The sequence below is a fragment of the Ornithorhynchus anatinus genome, chromosome X3 (genome assembly GCF_004115215.2).
Source record: "Ornithorhynchus anatinus isolate Pmale09 chromosome X3, mOrnAna1.pri.v4, whole genome shotgun sequence".
In the NCBI taxonomy this organism is placed as follows: Eukaryota; Metazoa; Chordata; class Mammalia; order Monotremata; family Ornithorhynchidae; genus Ornithorhynchus; species Ornithorhynchus anatinus.
The window spans coordinates 14,753,153-14,773,800 of record NC_041751.1 but is presented as its reverse complement, the minus strand read 5'-3'; the positions used below and the strand labels follow the sequence as shown (position 1 = coordinate 14,773,800).

Sequence of the window (20,648 nt, the reverse complement as noted above, 5' to 3'; positions counted from 1 at the left end):
CTTACTGTCATATCATATTTTCCCAAGGACTTAGTACAGTGCTCAGCAAATATGATTGAATAAATGAATAGAACTCTACCATACCCCTACAAGCATCTCCACAGGTTGAACCAATTCTATTTTCCTGATGCTGCCAGACCGCATGCTCTCCGAAGCCCTTCTGAAATTCTACTTCCTCCTGGTGCCATTCCCCAATTTTTCATATTCCCAGATCTCACCCTCACAGCTTCCAACTCAGGAATGGTATGCTTCTTTATCATTCACAACCACTACTAGAAAGAACAGAACTGGGAGTCCGGGGATCTGGGTTCTAAACCTGGCTCCGCCCACTGTCCTACTGTGTGTCCTTGGATAAGTCAAAACTTCTCTGCCAGTTTTCTCCTCCTTTGTTAAAGGGGGACTGAAAACCTTCTTCCCCTTTCCCTTTGAGACTTTTAGGGAATATATCTGGTCTGATTTTATTCTATCTACCCCCAGCATTTAGAATAGGAAGAGCTTACATTACATCATTATCAGCATTTTCCACCTGGCCCCACCGCCACTAGAATCTAAGATGATGGTTTATGCCTGTCTCCTACAGGAAGCCAGTAGTATGAAGTTTTGTATCCAGAAGGCACTTAATAAATATCTCTGATTGACTGATTATGCAGCACACTTTAGCCATATGATACGACACTTTAGGAACCCAGAACTACTATCCTACCAAAAACCACCCAATTCAAGCAACCTGCACCTATGAACTTCCAACTAGGTTCTTGGGTTCTGCTAAGAGTAGGTTTGCTGATTTTTCTCCATCTTTTCAAATTTTAATCCAACTCAAACTCCCCGTGTCTGACCTGATTAGCCTCTATCTCCCCCAGCGCTTAGAACAGTGCCTCCCTGGAGCAAGTAAGCACTTAACAAAATACCATAATTATCACTTCCTTGTCTTTGCTGAAGAGACATTTCAACTTCTGCAAGTCTTCTTGATAATGATTTATGCGTTTGATTAAAATCTACTTCTGTGAACTGAGGCCTTACATCTGCCTTAAATTTATCATGAGGTACATAGGACTCTTCTACACAACTCCATAGATGAGCCTTCATTCTTCACTTGGCTCAAATGCCTATGTAAAAATCACCCTTGTTCTTTTAGTTAAATCCTGGGATTTTGCAATGTGTGCTCCAGACCCCAGCCTAAACCTCCTGTACAATCAAATAATAATGATTTTTAAGCACTTACAATATGCAGAATACTTTACCTGTGCTTGGGAGTACAAAATCAAGTATGTAGACATGATCACTGCTCCCAAAGAGTTTATAACCTAGTGGGGAAGATGGACACTAAAATGATTTACAGATAGAAAGAAAGAAATTAGGTAATGGAGGTGATTGCTTAAATACTACATTTTGTGCAAAAGGAATAGTGAGTGCCCATAACACCCCCCTTCTCTCTTTCTACCACCCACCCTGCACGCTCCGCTCCTCCGCCGCCCACCTCCTCACCGTCCCTCGGTCTCGCCTATCCCGCCGTCGACCCCTGGGCCACGTCCTCCCGCGGTCCTGGAACGCCCTCCCTCCTCACCTCCGCCAAACTGATTCTCTTCCCCTCTTCAAAACCCTACTTAAATCTCACCTTCTCCAAGAGGCCTTCCCAGACTGAGCTCCCTTCTTCCCCTACTCCCTCTACCACCCCCCCAACACCTCTCGGCAGCTAAACCCTCTTTTCCCCCTTTCCCTCTGCTCCTCCACCTCTCCCTTCCCCTCCCCACAGCACTGTACTCGTCCGCTCAACTGTATATTTCCATTGCCCTATTTACTTTGTTAATGAATTGTACATCGCCTTGATTCTATTTAGTTGCCATTGTTTTTATGAGATGTTCTTCCCCTCGACTCTATTTATTGCCATTGTTCTCGTCTGTCCATCTCCTCCGATTAGACTGTAAGCCCGTCAAACGGCAGGGACTGTCTCTATCTGTTGCCGACCTGTTCATCCCAAGCGCTTAGTACAGTGCTCTGCACATAGTAAGCGCTCAATAAATACTGTTGAATGAATGAACACCCAGGAGAATAATGTTATGTTAACCACTTAATATGGGCCAAGAACTACATTTAAACATAGGGTAGATATATGATAATCAGGTTAGACACACAGGGCTACAAGTCTAAGAAGGAGGGAGAGAACAGGAATTTTGTCCCAGTTTTACAGATGAAGAAACTGACACACAGAGAAGTTAAGTGACTTGACCAATCCAGTTCCATAGCAGTTGACAATCATTAGAAGTCAAAGTGAAAGATAGAGAGATGTTTATCTCCCTTTACAAGCCAGGAGGAGAGAGTCAGTAATTTTTTCAAATCTGATGATCAACAGCAAACAAGTGGGAGGAAAAGCAGAAAATTTATTTTATCCTGCTTCTCTGCAACTATTAAAAACAAAACACACCCCACATGGTTAGGACTCTGATCCACCCTGCTTCCTCCCTCAGGGCTTCCACTTCTTTAAACAATGCAGTGAAAGAGTCTTAGTGCCCTCAAGAAAGGGGAAATACCCTTAGTTTGATAAGCCCCCAGAACATGATTAACTTTTGGGGAACTAGCTCTCCACAGGAAAATTTATGTCCATAAATTGGGAGTGACTTCCTGACACTAGATAAACCATTACCCCTATTTTACAGGTGAGGCATAAAAATGATCATAATAGCAATAATAATAACCATGGTACTCACTAAGCACCATAATATGCCAAGTTGTTTACAAAACACAGTTGCCAACCAATATAAAGGAATGGCTGGGGTAGATACAAGACAACCTAATTGAAAACTCCCTGTCCCACATGGAGCTCACAGTCTAAACAGGAAGCTTAAAGAGTTTAATCAAATTTGACTGACTCGGTCCAACTGGAACAGCATTAGGTGTCATCTTTGTGACTCCACCACATCTACATGAGTTAGTAAGGGTTGCCATAGGCATCGCTTTAATCAAATCTAGACAAGTAGCGCGGCTCCGTGGAAAGAGCCCAGGTTTGTGGAGTCAGAGGTCATGGGTTCAGATCCCAGCTCCGGCACTTGTCGGCTGTGTGACCTCGGGAAAGTTACTTCACTTCTTTGTGCCTCAGTTACTCCATCTGTAAAATGGGGATTGAGACTGTGACCCCAGGTGGGACAACCTGATCACCTTGTATACTCCTCAGCGCTTAGAACAGTGCTTTGCATGTTATAACCACTTAACAAATGCCATTATTATTATTAAATCTCATCAATAACTGGAGTCCCATTTTTTCAAGGGGACTGGGAGGCATCTCGCAGCTCTTGCTGATCCGTGCCTGGCCTTCCTTCCCCATTTCTCCTGTCCTGGATATCAGAAGAGAATGACTCACTCTCATCTTCTTCACATCAAAGATTCTCTCACCGGATCATCTGCTTACTTTTAAAAACCCCAGGTGCTGTTAAGGTTTCTCTTTCAATCAACCCATTTACTGAGCACTTAGTGTGCAGACCACTGTTCTAAGTGCTTGGAAAAGTACAAGAGAGTTGGTAGATGTGATCCCTGCCCACAAGGACCTTAGAGTCACAGAGAGGGTACAAAAAAGTGTGTCATTCTAAAGTAGCTTCTGCACTTTCCTAAGAATTTTTCTCCTTACAAACATTTAAGCTCACCTTTCCGAAAAGGCTCAAGTTTCCCTGTGTGCACTGAAAAACAAAACCCAATTGGATGTAGAACTCCTCCTCAGCATTTTTAAAGGCAATGACCTTGTTTGGAGAGAGAGTAATTGTTCGCTCCATTACAATAGTCACAGTCTTTTATTATTCATTTGGTTCCACTCACCATGAACACACAGTTAATTACAGCTCCAATTATGGTTCCCAAAACTGGTGACCTGATTTTGATCCTAAACATTGATTTTTAAGGAGATATGCTACATTGTAAAGTTCTTTTAATGCAACTCAAAGCTTATTAAAAATTGGATAAAAATCAATTCTCCATTGTAAAGTTTCTATTTCACAAAAAGTGTTGAATCAAAATCTGGATTATTGAATAGAGATCTCTGACAGATCAACTAATGATATTTATTAACCGGAGCACTGTACTAAGCACATAGGAAATTATGATTCAGTTAGTGCCCAAGAATTCCTGCCCTCAAAGGATTTCCAACTGGGGAAATAGACACAAACATGGCAGGTGCGGGGGAGAGATTTGGACATTAATTCTCCGTCAGGCAAGGGAATGAGGAGGATGAGAACCAAAGTGCTCAGGTAAGACCAAAGTGCCGGAGTGGCAGTAAGAGGTTAGAAGAGAGATTAATCAGGGAAGGCCTCCTGGAGGAGATGTGATAGGTGTTAGAGAAAGGAGGAGCAGTTCCGGAGTATGTGATGCAGCCATTTTAAGGGACTCCATTAAAATGTAAGCTCTTTGAGCGCACAGATCATGTGCCCCAACTACTGTACCCCCGAAACATTCACTACAGTGCTCTGCATGCAGAGAGTGCTCAATAAATGCAATTGATTGATCACAGGGATGAAGGCATGACTACCTGACATTGAAGGTGAGGACTGAAGAGGATCAAACCAGACACAGCTATGATCTATCCTATTCTTAAGAAATCCACCACCTCCATCAGAAATGTACACAATCCTATTTATTCAACACTTACTGGGTGCCTAAAACTATACTAAGCACTTGGGAGAGTGCAAGATAAACAGAGTTGGTAGATATGCAACCCAAAGAAATACTTTTCCATCCCTTTTACTGGAATTCCGTTATCAATTTTCTTCCTCTGAGTAGAAACAGAGAGCAAGCGTTTATCAATGAGTGAACCAAGTCCCAGACTAAAATCATTTCAGGGCTTCTATGCGGGGATGAGTTTTTCCATAATTCTAGGTCTACTTCAAGACAAAACTCTATAGGCATTTCTGGACTAACTCTACATCATGGACCATTAGAACTACATGTTGTTGCATATCAGCAATATCATGGTGAGTTTCTGTGTTGGACCACATTTCCATTCACACAACTTGCATCCATTATGAACACAAAAACATCTTTGATGACCAGAGATTCATGGTTGGAAAAAAAAAAAAATTGGATCTAAGGATACATATACCTTACTTTTTCAGGAAATTTTTGAAAATAAACATTTCATTTCACTGCCTTTGGCCATAAAAATTAAATATAATTTGTCCCAAATATATGGCATTTTGGAAGTTAACAGAAAATATTTCCAAATTCAAACAGTAAATTAACAAATAATAAAATGATAAATGATGGTATTTGTCAAGCACTTCCTATGTGCCAGGCACTGTACTAAGCACTGGGGTGGATACAAATTGAGTTGGACACAGTCCCTGTCCCACGTGGGGCTCAGTCTCAATCCCCATTTTACAGATGAGGCCACTGAGGCCCAGAGTAGTGAAGTGATTTGCCCAAGGCCACAAAGCAGACAAGTGGTGGAGCCGGGATTAGAACCCATGATCTTCTGACTCCCAGGCCCGTGCTCTATCCCCTTAGGATAAGCTCCTTCTTTCAGTACTCCCGGCTACCCCATGCTCTTACCAGCATTAAAGTGCCCGGGCTTGGGAGTCAGAGGTCATGGGTTCGAATCCCAGCTCTGCCATTTGTCAGGTTTGTGACTGTGGGCAAGTCACAACTTCTCTGTGCTTTACCTCATCTATGAAATGGGGATTAACTGTGAGCCTCACATGGGACAAGCTAATTACCCTGTATCTACCCCAGCACTTAGAACAGTGCTCTGCTCATAGTAAGTGCTTAACAAATAACATTTTTATATACAGTGTGCCAAGCTAGTCAGACCAGACACACAGTGACACATGGGGTCCCCAGTCTAAGAGGGAGAGAGTAAGGTATGTAAGGCACATTTTACAGATGAGGAAATGGTGACAGAAAAGTTAACTGATTTGCCCAAGATCAGACAGCAGGCAAGTGACAAAACTGCGATTAAAACCCATTGCTGTACAATTTCCATTAGTCCATGCAACATATTATATCATGTGTCTGAAAAGCTCTAAGTACCCTCTTTGCAATCAGTCACCTTTCTCAGGAAAGTTTATGAGAATGTCCAACAAGAGCTGTACTTATAAAGTGCAATGTGATGATTTAAAGAGAGCTGCCATTCAGCATCAATTATCTTCGGGTCACTTGAATAATTCTGGCTAAGCCATTTAAAAGAAAAAAAAAAAACTTCTACAAATGGATTAATAATTTCTCTGCTAGATCCTGGCTGGGGATCTGACATTTTGTACAATTCATCAAGGTAGCCTGTTTCTGCATCTCTTTTTTCAGATGTAGGACAAGGAGTGCAGAAAATAATGCCTTTTGTGTTGGTTAGGGGAGAATTATTGTTTAAGATTGACATTGGTTGATGTTTATTAGAATTACCCAAGACAGCCTCAATATGCCTTCTGCAAGTCTGAGGAGTGGCAGAGATCAAGTGACTCAAGTACAGAAGAATAAATAATGTTCAGATGAACTAATCTTGTATAAGATGAATGAAGGGTGACATCTTCAATTACAATTTGAACAGTCTCTGTGTTGGATTGTGATTTAATGGAAATCGTATATTCAATAAACCAGACTTTCTTTATGATTCATATCAGTTAGCCTTAGGGTTACCCAGATTCATTTTCTAACTTTAAATGGTACAATGCACTCATCTAGTGTGATGCATTTTGTCCCTCATACACTGCATACAGAAAAGCTATTTACTATAAACTAGAAAAGAAATCAAAAGTTTCATTTTCTACTAAAACATATAGCCCCATTCAATGAAACAGTGAAATCCCATGACCTGTCTATTGCATTTGCTTAAAAAAAAAATGCAGGGCAAAGACACACTAGCGTGTCAAAACTTCCCAACAGCATCACCTTGAGCTCAATCTTATAAGGCTGAAAAAGAGATCTCTATCATTAAAGACTTTTTCATGCAAACAATATTGGATTCCCTTATTCTTATTTTTCACAGCACTTGATTCTGTTTTGGGGGTTATAGAGCAGTTTGAGGCAGACAAGAAGTTTTCCAATTTTTCTTTGAAAATCTCATAGTCCAGCAGCATGGCTCAGTGGAAAGAGCATGGACTTGGGAGTCAGAGGTCATGGGCTCGAATCCCAGCTCTGCCACTTGTCAGCTGTGTGACCGTGGGCAAGTCACTTAACTTCTCTGTGCCTCAGTTACCTCATCTGTAAAATGGGGATAAGGACTGTGAGCCTCACGTGGGACAACCTGATTACCCTGTATCTCCTCTAGTGCTTAGAACAGTGCTCTGCACATCGTAAGCACTTAAATACCAACATTATAAAGTGCTTTCATGTTAATTATTCTCAAAAAGTCCCTAGGTATGGAGCAACAAGTTATATTACCCCCATTTTACAGCTAGAGAGACTGAGGTGGGGAGAAAAAGGTTAGATTTCTCCAAAAGTACAGAGGGGCTGCTTCAAAGACACCATTATCAACCCAGTAAATAAGGTTTGCAGATGGAGAGGAATCCCTATACGTGTGGCTATTGAGATTTTTCTACGTAACATGTCAGTCCCCCTTTCCCCACTCCTCAACAACCTGCAGTGCTTGCTCATCCACCCTCACAAATAGGAACACCTTACCATTGGCTTTAAAGCACTCAATCAACTCGTCTCCTACTGCTCTGATTTCCTACTACAAACCAGCCCACACACTTCATTCCTCTAATGCCACCCTGTACATTTTACCTCAATCTCTAGCTCACCACCTCAGTCACATCATGCCTCCAGCCTGGAACACCCTGCCTGTTCATATCTGCCAGATGTTCCTCCCCCAGTTCAAAGTCTCATTAAAAGCACACCTTCAGGACACCTTCCCCTACTTGGCCCTCACTTCCTCTTCTCCACACCCTTCAGCATCACTTTCGCTATTGGATCTGCACCCTTGATCTGCATGGAGAAGCAGCGTGGCACAGTGGAAAGAGCACGGGCTTTGGAGTCAGGGCTCATGAGTTCGAATCCCAGCTCTGCCACTTGTCAGCTGTGTGACTGTGGGCAAGTCACTTCACTTCTCTGTGCCTCAGTTCCCTCATCTGTAAAATGGGGATTAAGACTGTGAGCCCCACGTGGGACAACCTGATTCCCCTGTGTTTACCCCAGCACTTAGAACAGTGCCCTGCACATAGTAAGCGCTTAACAAATACCAACATTATTATTATTACCCTTTCTTCACCACCTACTCAGGGGGCACAGCTCTTTAAAACGCATGCAGAGTTCATATTAATCTGACTCCCTCACTAGACTGTGAACTCCCTTTGGGCAGGGAACCTACCAACCCAGTTAAACTGTTGTCTCCAAAGCACATTAGAACAATGCTCTGCACACAGTAAGTGCTCAGTGAATACAACCAATTGATTTATGGTCCCCCTCAAGTTGGAACATCTGATCTAACAGGGCCAAAGAGCTCAGAGATTCAGTGATTTAGAGATTCTGCCAATATAGCAGTTTACATAAAGAGACATTTAGAAGATAGTTGCTTGCTCCTTCTTCCAGGTCTCATCCTGACACAACTTGAGTACTATCAGGTTCAGGACTGTATTTATGTCCCCGGACACAAATCGAAAGATGCTTGGGAGTCTTCTGCTTCAAATCATAGAGACAGTCTCTAAGGCTTTTTGTGTCATCCATCCTACTCTGAGGAAAATTAGAGCTCACTTTTGAAGTGTTCTTCTATTACAACAGAAGAAAATTTCATTAACAAAGGTGGTTAAATATTCTTTTGACAATTCAGCCTGAAAGGTTTGAAGACAGAACAAAGCTTATATTTTAAGTGTCTTAAGGGGGAGGAACAATAATAATGGTACTTAAGTGCTTGTGATGTGCCAAGCACTTTCCTAAATACTATGATACACAAAATTTCACATCTATGTTCTCAGTTTCTGCATTCAGATCATCAATATAGGAAAGAGAATCATTCCTTAAGAATCTGTGGGATACGACTTATTTATCCCCTGGGGGTTGGGACTTGAAAGCTATCTCTACACCCACCGGAGGATAAAATTGATTGATTGTCTGCAGAGCACTGTACTAAGCATTTGGGAAAGTATCGTAGAAGGCTGAGCAGTGCAGCCTTGTAGAAAGATCACACGGGTCTGGGAACCAAGAGACCTAAATTACAATTCTGGCTCTGCCATCTCTATTCTGTGCAACCTTGGGAAAGTCAATCTATCTGTGCCTCAGTTACCTTATCTGTCAAATGGGGAATTAGACTGTGAGCCCCACGGGACAGGGAATGTGTTCAACCTTTATTATCTTCAATTCACCCCTGCACAGGTAAAGTTCCTGGCACATTGTAAGTGCTTATCAAAACCACAAAAAAAATGAAAAGAAAAGACAAACCCTGCTCTCACAACAACTCACAATCCAGTGGATCAATGAGATCCTCCTTACTAGCAGGTCAATGTGAATGTCACTGAGAAGAGATTCTAAATCTTTGAAGCCAAGAGATCACCTACTTACTGCTTCTCCTATTTGAAGATAATCTGACTAGTTCAGAAAATAAATTAATCTCATCTATCAAGATTTGTTCTTCCAGATCACAGAAAAGAGAACATTTTTTATCTTCTGTTACCCGGACGAAGTGCAACATGACCTAATGGAAAGTTCATGGGCTTGGCAGTCACAGGACCTGGATTCTAATCCTGATACACCACTGTCTGCTGTAGGACCTTCAGCAACTCACTTAACTTCTCGGACTCTCAGTTACCTCACCTCTAAAATGGGGATTAAGACTAGGCGCCTCATTCGGGAAATGGAAATCCAGTGACTGTACTTTTTTTTTTTTTTTAAAGTACACAACTCATTATTGGAACCATCTCCTTTCCTTTTTGAAAAGCTGTTTACCATTTTTCAAACCTCAGTGATTAATTCTTATGAGAGTGGGAAGAGAGTCTGGGAAAAATACGTTGGTTTGGAGGTCTTGTGACCTCACCTGATCCCCAGTACTCACCAAGATCCTGGTCGACCCATAAATACTACTAATAGAACCCTAGATAATGAGATTGATGAAGATAATAACGATGATATTTGTTAAGTGCTTTCCATGTGCCAAACACTGTATGAAGTACTGGGTTACCTACAACAGAATTAGGTTAGAACAGTCCCTGTCCCACACAAGGCTTAGCCATATATGGGAGGGAATGGGTATTGAACTGCCATGAGGAAACTGAGGCAAAGAGAAGTTGAATCACTTGCCCAAGGTCACAAAACAGTTAAGTCAATCAGATTTGAACAATTGAGGCAGGTGCAATGCAAAGTGGCTTCTACTGAAGGTGCAACCCAAACGTTGGACAATCACCATGGTCAACTGGAGGCCCCAAATAGAACCATAAATAGATTAATCTTCACTTTTTGGTGCATTCCAGTGACCCAAAAACCTGAAATGATAGTGGAGGCCCTGGTGAAAGGGGACATTCAGACTACAGTTAAAACAACTTTCCAACCTGGACTATAGGAGCAAACCAATTAATAGATCTTGATGCTTACCTTCAATTCTCTAAACTATAAGCTTGGTTTTTATTCTTGCATTGTACCCTCCCGAGGGCACAGTACAGCACTCTGCACACAATAAGCTCTCAAATACTGTTGAATGTACATTAGCTTGGAGACCTTTTCACAAGCCTGCTGCATCTTTTCTAAGCCATTTGAAGTGACAGGCAACACCTGCATTAACATGTCTAATGCCCACAAAAAAAAACCAACCCACACTTCCTTGATGAAAAATGCAGCTAAGGAGGATAAAGCCAATTAAACAAGTTTGCTACATTGTTTTAAGTTTCAGAAGTTCAATAAAGTTCTTATCAATTGATTTTCAATATGACCACATATGCTAGGAATTGAGAATTAAACATTAGGTTAATCAAAATAGGATAAGAAAGCACATAAACTGCAAAGTTTCCGGAATAAGACCCAAGATGAAAAGTTAATTGATATAATACCGATTTTCTTCTAGTGTCCTTTTAAAATAGGCAGTTTCCATAAGGCTAATAAACTATTACCTTGCTTTTGAAGATTTAGAACATATTAGCCATTCAGTTCAAGGAATTTGAATCTGTAAGATAATACTGTAATATAGTTTTCTGAAAAAATTTGCCAGTCTATGAAAATAGTATTGGGGGGGCTGGTAGGGGACGAGGGGAGAAGAAAATTTTCCTTAATTATATCAGTGCTATAATGCAGGCTCGGTTGTCACTTGCATACTAAATAACACAATCTGAATTATATTTGTCACTTCAATACTCAAAATACACTCAGTTACCCAGTTTAAAAGTACCAACACCTTGTGCTATCATTTTCAAATAGTTTTCCTAAATGCATGACAAAACAAGTTGGGTGCAAAAAAGCTTTGCAAGAAGATTGGAAGGGACTGGTGAGAAAACATTAGATAAATGGACAATACTGGAATAAGAATTAGGGATTCTAGACGACAGGAATTCAGTGCAGAAATTGCCAAGACTTGGTCATGGGTTGCAGACCATGGATTCCCGAAATGACATGGAAACTGGAGGCTCCCAAAAAGAAGAGACCCAAGGGGACATGTCATTTTTTTTCCCCCTGTATAGACTGCTATTACTACTTGATGATCCAAGGACCTGTCTCCATAATAACCTAATATGAATACAATTAATCTCTTAAACTACGGTACATTTAGCAGATTAAGATATTGGAAAACTGAGGAAACCAGGAAGGTGTGCGGGGTGGGGGGCAGGAGAAAATATAGGGTTGGAAGACATACAGGGAGTTTTGAAAAATGCAAGTTTTTGAAACCGTGCCCTTTCCTATCCTGAGCTCAACAAGTTCTCTCACCCCAAAGGCAGAAGCAAAACTCTTCTTCATAGCAACTCAAATTCTTAACTATGCCCTGCGCCATTCCTCGGGAAGAAAAATAGCCTCTTTCCACCTAAGTACTCACCACAAACATCGCTGGGCACATCAACGGTCGCCGGTCTGGAGATGCCTAGGGGAGCTCTCCTCTGCCAAGTCTTTCTCCAAAAGCGGGAAGAGAAGTCAAACAGCAGGAAGAAGAATAAAAGCGGCCAGGCGAAGGGAAGCAATAGTATTAAAGTCTCTGCTCTTCCCTGGCTACAAAAAAAACAAAGTCAAAAAAAGTGTCAGCACACCTATAAAGATTAAACTCTCTCTAGCCAGAGGCAGTCCCTTTTCAGAGCTTCTCTGCCGAAGCCGCCTGGAGATTTCCTTAAACCCCTCCAGCTGGGCCTAATCTTTCCCAGGTCCACGAGCTCTCTGCAGCCTTCCATCAGTTTCTACTTTCCAATCTCACTGATGGGACAATGCCTTAAAGGGGAAGTAGCCTGATGTACGGCTACCGAAGACATAATACTGCACCTGTTTTCTTTTGGGGTTCATTTTTGTGTCCTCTGTAATCTGACTGAGCAAGATACTGACATAAGCCTATAAAGTACAGAGAAGTCTTTTGAATTATACAATTCCTCAAACCAGGAGCTCCTGAGAAGGTGCCTGGACTAGTGAAAAGAGCCAAGGCCAGGGAGTCAGAAGGACCAGGCTTCTAGTCCCACCTGCTGCACTAGTTCATTCATTCATTCAATAGTATTTATTGAGCGCTTACTATGTGCAGAGCACTGTACTATGTGCTTGGAATGTACAAATCGGCAACAAAAGTTGAACACTAGTCAGATGTGTGACCTTGGGTGTGTTACTACACTTTTCTTTTCTGAGCCCCAGTGACCACATATCGATCCGGCATGGCTCGGCGGAAAGAGCCAGGGCTTGGGAGTCAGAGGTGGTGGGTTTGAATCTTGATTCTGCCACTTGTCAGCTGTGTGACTTTGGGCAAGTCACTTCACTTCTCTGTGCCTCAGTTACCTCAAGACTTGTGAGCTCCAAGTGGGGTCACTTGATGACCTTGTATCTATCCCAGTGCTAAGAACAGTGCTTGGCATATAGTAAGCATTTAACAAATTCCATCATTATTATTATTATTATATCTCCTTGATTCTATTTAGATTTCCTTCATTCTAATTATATTTCCTTCATTCTATTTATATTTCCCTCATTCTATTTATCTTGATGATGTCTTGTTTTGTTTTGTTCTGTTTTGCTTTGCTTTGCTGTCTGTCTCCCCAGTGTAGACTGTGAGCCCATCAGGGCAGGGATTGTCTCTATCTGTTGCTGATGTACACTCCAAGCACTTAGTACAGTGCTCTGCACATAGTAAGTGCTCAATAAATACTATTGAATGAATGAATTGATTAAAATAGAGCTTAAGAATGTGAGTCCCATGTGGGCCATGGACTACATTCAATTCAATAGTATTTATTGAGCGCTTACTATGTGCAGAGCACTGTACTAAGCGCTTGGAATGAACAAGTCGGCAACAGATAGAGACAGTCCCTGCCGTTTGACGGGCTTAAAGTCTAATCCAACCTGATTACCTTCTATCTAACCCAGTGCTTGGTAATATGCAGGGCACATAGTAAGCACTCACAAATCCCATTAAGAAAACAAAGCAAAACACTAACCTGACTTCAACTGGCTGAATCAGTCAATGCATTGAGATGACTGTGGCTGCCTTAGTGGGGAGACAATAATTCAGAAATGGGTGTCTGCGGACACAGGATCCTGGAGGGATTGTGTCTACCATGTCCATAATTTTGCACTTTACCCAAGGAATTAGTATGAGGCACTGCACTCAAGTAAGCACTCAATTAAAAAAAAGATTAATTGATTGAAAACTCCACAAACTCAAGATTCACCCATAAGTTTATATGTGGCTGAAAAGTCCAATGCAGGCCACTTACCCATAAAAATGCTGCCCCTAGTTAGATGGCCAGCACCTGCTGCTACCTAGTTTGTCCCCATTTCTCACTCCTTGCAAAGTTTTTGTTCCAACAGAGCCACTCTTTTCAATGATAGCAGATAGCCATGCTGATCAAGAGGTGTTCACTGAGGCTCAGAAAAGAAAAATGTAGTAACACACCCAAGGTCACACATCAGACTAGTGTAGCAGGTGGGACTAGAAGTCAGGTCCTTCTGACTCTCTGGCCTTGGCTCTTTTCACTAGGCCAGGCTCCTTTCCAGGAGCTCCTAATTTCAGGAATTGTATAATTCAAAAGACTTCTTTGTACTGTATAGCCTTATGTCAGTGTCTTGCTCTGTCAGATTACAGAGGACACAGAAATGAACCCCAATACGCTCAACAGTTTGACTCCCAGTTTTCAGCTAGGTTGCAGCACTGTCTAAAACCCTATTTTACCCTGTCCTGAAAACCTTTCCTCCTTCTTCCTCACTTTTGGCTTTCAGGCAACAGCTATTTGGTTATCCAGCATAGCTCAAACGCCCTCCTCATGTAGCCCACCTTGTATAGCCATATTAAGTAGACAGAGCTTTAATACTAGAAAATTAGTAATTTTCCAAAGCTTCACTGTATATGAACTCTTAACCTCTAATCTGCTACCAGAAAGCTCTCTCTATACAGCTTTGGTCTCCTTACCTCTTTCACCTCCACTTAAAAAAATTATCTGCACCCTGCTTCCTGTATCAACTTCAGGTTATTTTTCGAGTAATTGAATCCCTTTGATCACCTGGCCCCTGTGTTGACCAACCCTCCTTTGTCCCTCTTCCATACACCATTCAGCGGGCATTTCAAAGGAGAAACCACTGCATATTCACTCATATTCATTTAAAGATTACTTTGAAGCTCAGCACCTCCAGAAAGCTATTGTCATTGTAACAATAAAGATAAACAAAATAACAAAACCACTCCCCCACAAGAACCACAAGAGGAGAGGCCTTTGCCTCAGACAATGATTTGAAAATCTGATGATATTCTTGTGTTAAGTACATTGGGGTTTTCAGTAAATGTTAAATGATTTGGGTTTACATGAATGTTCCAACTGCTCTATACAGTCATAATTAATAGCTCCTTTTCCTTCATATAGAATTAAAAATAATGGATTGTACCCATTATTTTGTCTTTTAGTTCTGCAGCAACAACCTTTGGATGTATTAGGAAAAAAAACCACTGTCAAACATATATACAAGGTTTAATCTGCAATTCATAAATTACTCTCAAGGGACAGAGTCCATATCACTGTATATTCTCTCCCAGCACGTAGTACAGTACTCTGCCCACAGCACTTAATAAATGCAATTATTCTTACTATTACATTCTAAAACTGAATTGGTGGTGAATTGGTGGTAGTAACGGAAATAATAGTAGTAGAACTAGTGAGGATGGTAGAGTAATACGACAGCAGGAATAGTAATAGAATTGGTAGTTATAATTGTAATAATGATAATAATGATTGTGGTATTTGTTAATCACTTACCGTGTGCCAGGCACGTACTAAGCACTGGGGTAGGTACAAGCAAATTTGGTTGGACACAGACCCTGTCCCACATGGGGCTCAACTGTCATAAGCCCTCTTGTACAGGTGAGGTAACTTAGACCCACAGAAGTGAAATTGACTACCTCAAGGTCGCCTAGCAATCAAACCGACTAGAGATTTAGAACCCAGATCCTTCTGATTCCCAGGCCTGGATTCTATCTACGAGGCCATTCTGCAGTAGACATAGCTGGAGTAATGATAATTATTGATAATCAACCAATGAACAGTAGTAAGTGCTTGGAAAAGTACGATGGAAGCATGAGGAGGATTCCCTGCTTTTAAGGAGGGTGTATTCTATTATCAGTCCTATACCCTAGTGATTTTTCAGACCCTGAAGCAACCAGGACCTTTCTCCCATGTCTAATTCCCTTCTCTGAGTTCTCTCCCACTGTTTACTACAGTGCTCTTCATAGAGAAAATGCTTAATAAATACTATCTATTATTAGGACTAACCTGAAGACAAAGCGAGCCTCCTTTTTCATTAAAAATAGTGAATTAAATTCGTCGGCACATGCAAGGTTTTACCATCCTTCCTTTGTCCCTTTTCCATTCCCTATTCAGGGGGCCAATTCAAAAGTGTAACCACCGCTTATTCACTGGTACTTTCGTCATTTAAGATTACTTTGAAGCTCACCACCTCCAGAAAGCTATTGCTAATGTAAGCAAAATACAAAAACCCTATCCTACAGGAACGGCAAGAGAAGAGGTATATTTGTCTTTGCCTCAAAAGGCAAAAAAAAAAAAAAATGCCTTCTTTTCCCAGGATGTCTCAGAGGACATATTTCCCAGAACATCAACATATAAATCAGTTAGTTGTAGTACTAATAATATTTATTAAACACTCTGTGTGGACTACTGCACTAAGCACTGGGAAAAAATACACAGCTGGGAATTAGACATGGCCCCAGTCCTTCAAGGAGCTCAAAATCTGAAAATGAAAATGGGGTGAGGTAACTGGCAACAGATAAATAAAATGAGATTAAACCAAACACTAAAACAGTATTTTAAAATACTAAAACACTAAAACAGAGAAGCAGTGTGGCTCAGTAGAAAGAGCTCGGGCTTTGGAGTCCAAGGTCATGGGTTTGAACTCCGGCTCGGCCACTTGTCGGTTGTGGGACTTTGGGCAAGTCACTTAACTTCTCGATGCCTCAGTTACCTAATCTGTAAAATGAGGATTAAGACTGTGAGCCCCACGTGGGACAACCTGATTTCCCTGTGTCTACCCCAGTGCTTAGAACAGTGCTCGGCACATAGTAAGTGCTTAACAAATACCAATATTATTATTATTATTTTAAAAAAGGCATCAGGGTACTCTGGCTAGAAGAGTAGAATTTTGGGTTTCTGTGGTGCTGCAGCTACAAGCCACAGCTACAGCCACAGTGACCATAGGCATTAGGGGTCTGAAATCTCACACTATGGATGGAGAATTAATAATGTTGGTATTTGTTAAGCGCTTACTATGTGCCGAGCACTGTTCTGAGCGCTAGGGTAGACATAGGGGAATCAGGTTGTCCCACGTGGGGCTCACAGTCTTAATCCCCATTTTACAGATGAGGGAACTGAGGCACAGAGAAGTTAAGTGACTTGCCCACAGTCACACAGCCAAGTCAAATCACCATCCCACTTAGAAGATAAAAGACCCCAGCTAGGAGGAATGGTTGCTGGTGGTACAGGAATGGTGCTACAGTTCAGGATAAAGGCTGTGAAGAATTGATTGACATATCTAGGAATTGCTTCTTCTACACATTAGCAGTTCTCATCTTTTATTTCACACATTTCAATTTTGTGGAAGAAGCAAGAACTGGGGCTTCATTAAAGAGAAGTTGGTAGGAAATAGGACTATCTGTTTCCTGGGTATCCTTGTGTTTCTGAATTTTGCCCAAGTTTGGGTTCTATAACCCAATAATGCAGTTATTCATTGGGTCTTGCAGTCCTTTAGACCGTAAGCTCACTGGGGGCATAGAATGTATCTGTTACATTGTTATAGTGTACTCTCTGAAATGTAAGTATAATGCTCTACTCAGATTAAGCACTCAATAAGTATGATTAATTGATTGATTGCCAAAATAAACTTCACTGTGGATACCCTTATAAAGCATCTTTCACTAGGCACGGTAACAAGGTCTGAGGCTCATTGCTATCTCTTATTTGAAGTTTATGCCCAAGGGCATTAAAATGACCAGTGAATGTCCAGGCAATGACTGGTAAAGAAATGGATCTTCAGCACAAAAGGAAGAGTTGTCTTGTCTTATGCTTTCAAGTCATTTCCAACCCATAGCGACTCCATGTACTCACCTCTCCCAGAACACCACCTCCACCTGCAATCGCTCTGGTAGTGATTCATAGGATTTTCTTGGTAAAAATACAGAAGTGGTTTACCACTGCCTCCTTCAGCTGCATAAACTTGAGTCTCCACTTCTCTCCCATTCTGCTGCTGCCCAGCACAGGTGAGTTTTTACTTATAGCAGACTGCCTTTCATTCGCTAGCCACATCCCAAGCTAGGAACAGACTGGTTTTGCTTCTGCTTGACTCTCCCTCTGGTAGCCTGAGATTGATAGAGAACTGAAAACTCTCTAGGTGCAATTCTGATAGAGGAAAGAAAGACTAATCAGCTTTTTTTTTTGTTTGCTTGTCCATGTACTCACCTCTCCCAGAACACCACCTCCACCTGCAATCGCTCTGGTAGTGATTCATAGGATTTTCTTGGTAAAAATACAGAAGTGGTTTACCACTGCCTCCTTCAGCTGCATAAACTTGAGTCTCCACTTCTCTCCCATTCTGCTGCTGCCCAGCACAGGTGAGTTTTTACTTATAGCAGACTGCCTTTCATTCGCTAGCCACATCCCAAGCTAGGAACAGAATGGTTTTGCCTCTGCTTGACTCTTCCTCTGGTAGCCTGAGATTGATAGAGAACTGGAAACTCTCTAGGTGCAATTCTGATAGAGGAAAGGAAGACTAATCAGCTTTTTTTTTGTTTGCTTGTTTGCTTTTCAGGTTAACCTGCTGGGGAAAAAATGGTTATCCCCATTTGATGTATTCTGGGTCCTTCACAAAGAAGAGACATAACATGCAACATGCATCATTCTACAATCATTCACTTTGAGACTTCTTAAAAAGGAAAAATTTATTCTTTTTTAATTGTATATTATGGATTTTTATTCATAGATATTAAGTGTTTACTAAGTGACATGCACAGTGCTAAACACTGGATTTAGATAGAAGTTTATACAATTTATGCATAGTCCCTGTCCCAAAATCTAAAAGGTAGGGAAAGAAGGTGTCATCTCTTTCATAGAAGAAAAAACTAAGGCAATGAGAGGTTAAGTTATTTGCCACAGATCACTAAGCAGAATTGGTTATAGGTCCTGGATCTTAATATTCCCAGACCAATAGTTCTGGACATAAGTGATCTGACAGAATTGAACTGGAAATCCAACAAAATACCCAGAATGCCTAAACACTTCAACACTTGAAAATTCACCATATGCTAACTTGTGCAAAATACAGTAAGTGCATTTTCACTGGAAATGATCCAAAAGTGTAGAGAATGCTGAGATTGAAGAGGGATGCTTCCAGGCAGTAAAAAAAAAAAAATCAAACCCCCAAAACTTCACCTTTCAGTAGACCAGCTACATCTCTAAAAACAAAAAATAGATAAATATCCTCTTGGAATATTAGGCTAAGTTTGTTCTTTGGATACAATATCTTCAAATATAGGCACAGATAAATTTAACCTTCTATTTGTTTAAAAATGGAGCACAGCTCATTTGTATTCATGCTTCTTTTTCCTTTTTTTTTTCCTGGAGAAAATGGGCCCAGGTGCCATTCAAGTTTCAGACCAGAGCTCACTCTAAGGATATATCTCTGCTTAAAGATATTTATCTTCAAGGCAAGCGTTAGGACTTGTCATCATTTAGAAATGATTCTAATTAACTTATTCTCTCACTCCAGGATTGTATTAAAAAACAGAAACTAATTATGTGCCAGTTATAATAGAATTTATCTCACCCATTTCATTTAGTTCTCTTGCTTTACACCAAGTAACCAGCTCTAGAGGATTCTACAAAGATATCCCAGTGAACACCGGTCCCTGTAAGTAATTTCAAAAAAGTGTGATTGTTCTTAGTAGGGAAAAAAAAAATCTTTGAGGTTTGAGTTTTACACATTTATTTAGAACATGAAACATTTTAAAAGTTTTAGAACAATTTCCTTATGGAATAATAAGAGTCAATTAATGTTAAATCTACTTAAGATATAGCTATTTCTCACCGGTATTATAAGCATCAAGCATCATCATCTTCATTGGGACATCATTGCAGTAGAAAAGTAGTATACAGTAATATCTGTTTCCACTACTAAAGTGACCAGGATCATGTCTACTAATTCCTATTCCACTGAGGACTTAGAACAGTACTCAGTACATAGTGGATGCTCAGTAAATACTACTGATTGATGACCACAAGTGTTATCATTTTCCCAGGAAAAAAATGCAATTTGCCTCCATTCCATTGAGTGGGAAAAGGATAATATTCTCAATTCTACCAGTAAATCCAATTTCCAGATTCAGATATCCTTGACTGAAAACAAGAAATAAAGCAATCCTAGGTTTATTAGGTTAGTTTTAATATGGGTCTCTGGTTATTGTTGAATCATTCCTTAAAAATAATTAAAAAAAATAAAAACACCCACTATGTTTATCTTTGGGGGTTACCAAAAGAATATCATGTTTCATTTGATATTGGAAGCAGCGTGGCTCAATGGAGAGAGCCTGGGCTTTGGAGTCATAGGTCATGAGTTCGACTCCCGGCTTTGCCACTTGTCAGCTGTGTGACTGTGGGCAAGTCACTTCACTTCTCTGTGCCTCAGTTACCTCAGCTGTAAAATGGGGATTAACTGTGAGCCTCATGTGGGACAACCTGATTACCCTGTATCTACCCCAGTGCTTAGAACAGTGCTCTGCACATAGTAAGCACTTAACAAATACCAACATCATTATTTTCCTTCTTATGTGGAAGTCGGACAAAATCTCTCCAAATCTGCTGAATAAAATATGAAACATATTTTAAATATGATACATAGTTTTAAAGCCAATCCCAATTTTTCATCTTCTGTACACAGAGTTTTGCTCCTATAACAATGAATTACACAGGCAACTCAAGACCAAAAATTCAATCTGGGTTCAACAATGTAGATCTTTAAGGCTAAAACATACTTCAACTTAAAATATTTAGATGATAAAGCCCAAAGTTTATTATGTGAAAAAAACTGTA

At 40.7% G+C, this 20,648-nt stretch overlaps 1 long non-coding RNA gene across 1 annotated transcript in view; it reads right to left on the bottom strand.

Moving 5' to 3' along the window:
- Positions 1-12,270, bottom strand: part of LOC114807659 — a 76,112-nt gene extending 63,842 nt beyond the window's left edge. Inside the window, exon 1 of the long non-coding RNA XR_003755720.2 lies at positions 11,918-12,270. This is a non-coding gene — a long non-coding RNA (uncharacterized LOC114807659). The remainder of the gene's footprint in view (positions 1-11,917) is intronic.
- Between the last annotated feature and the right edge of the window lie 8,378 nt (positions 12,271-20,648).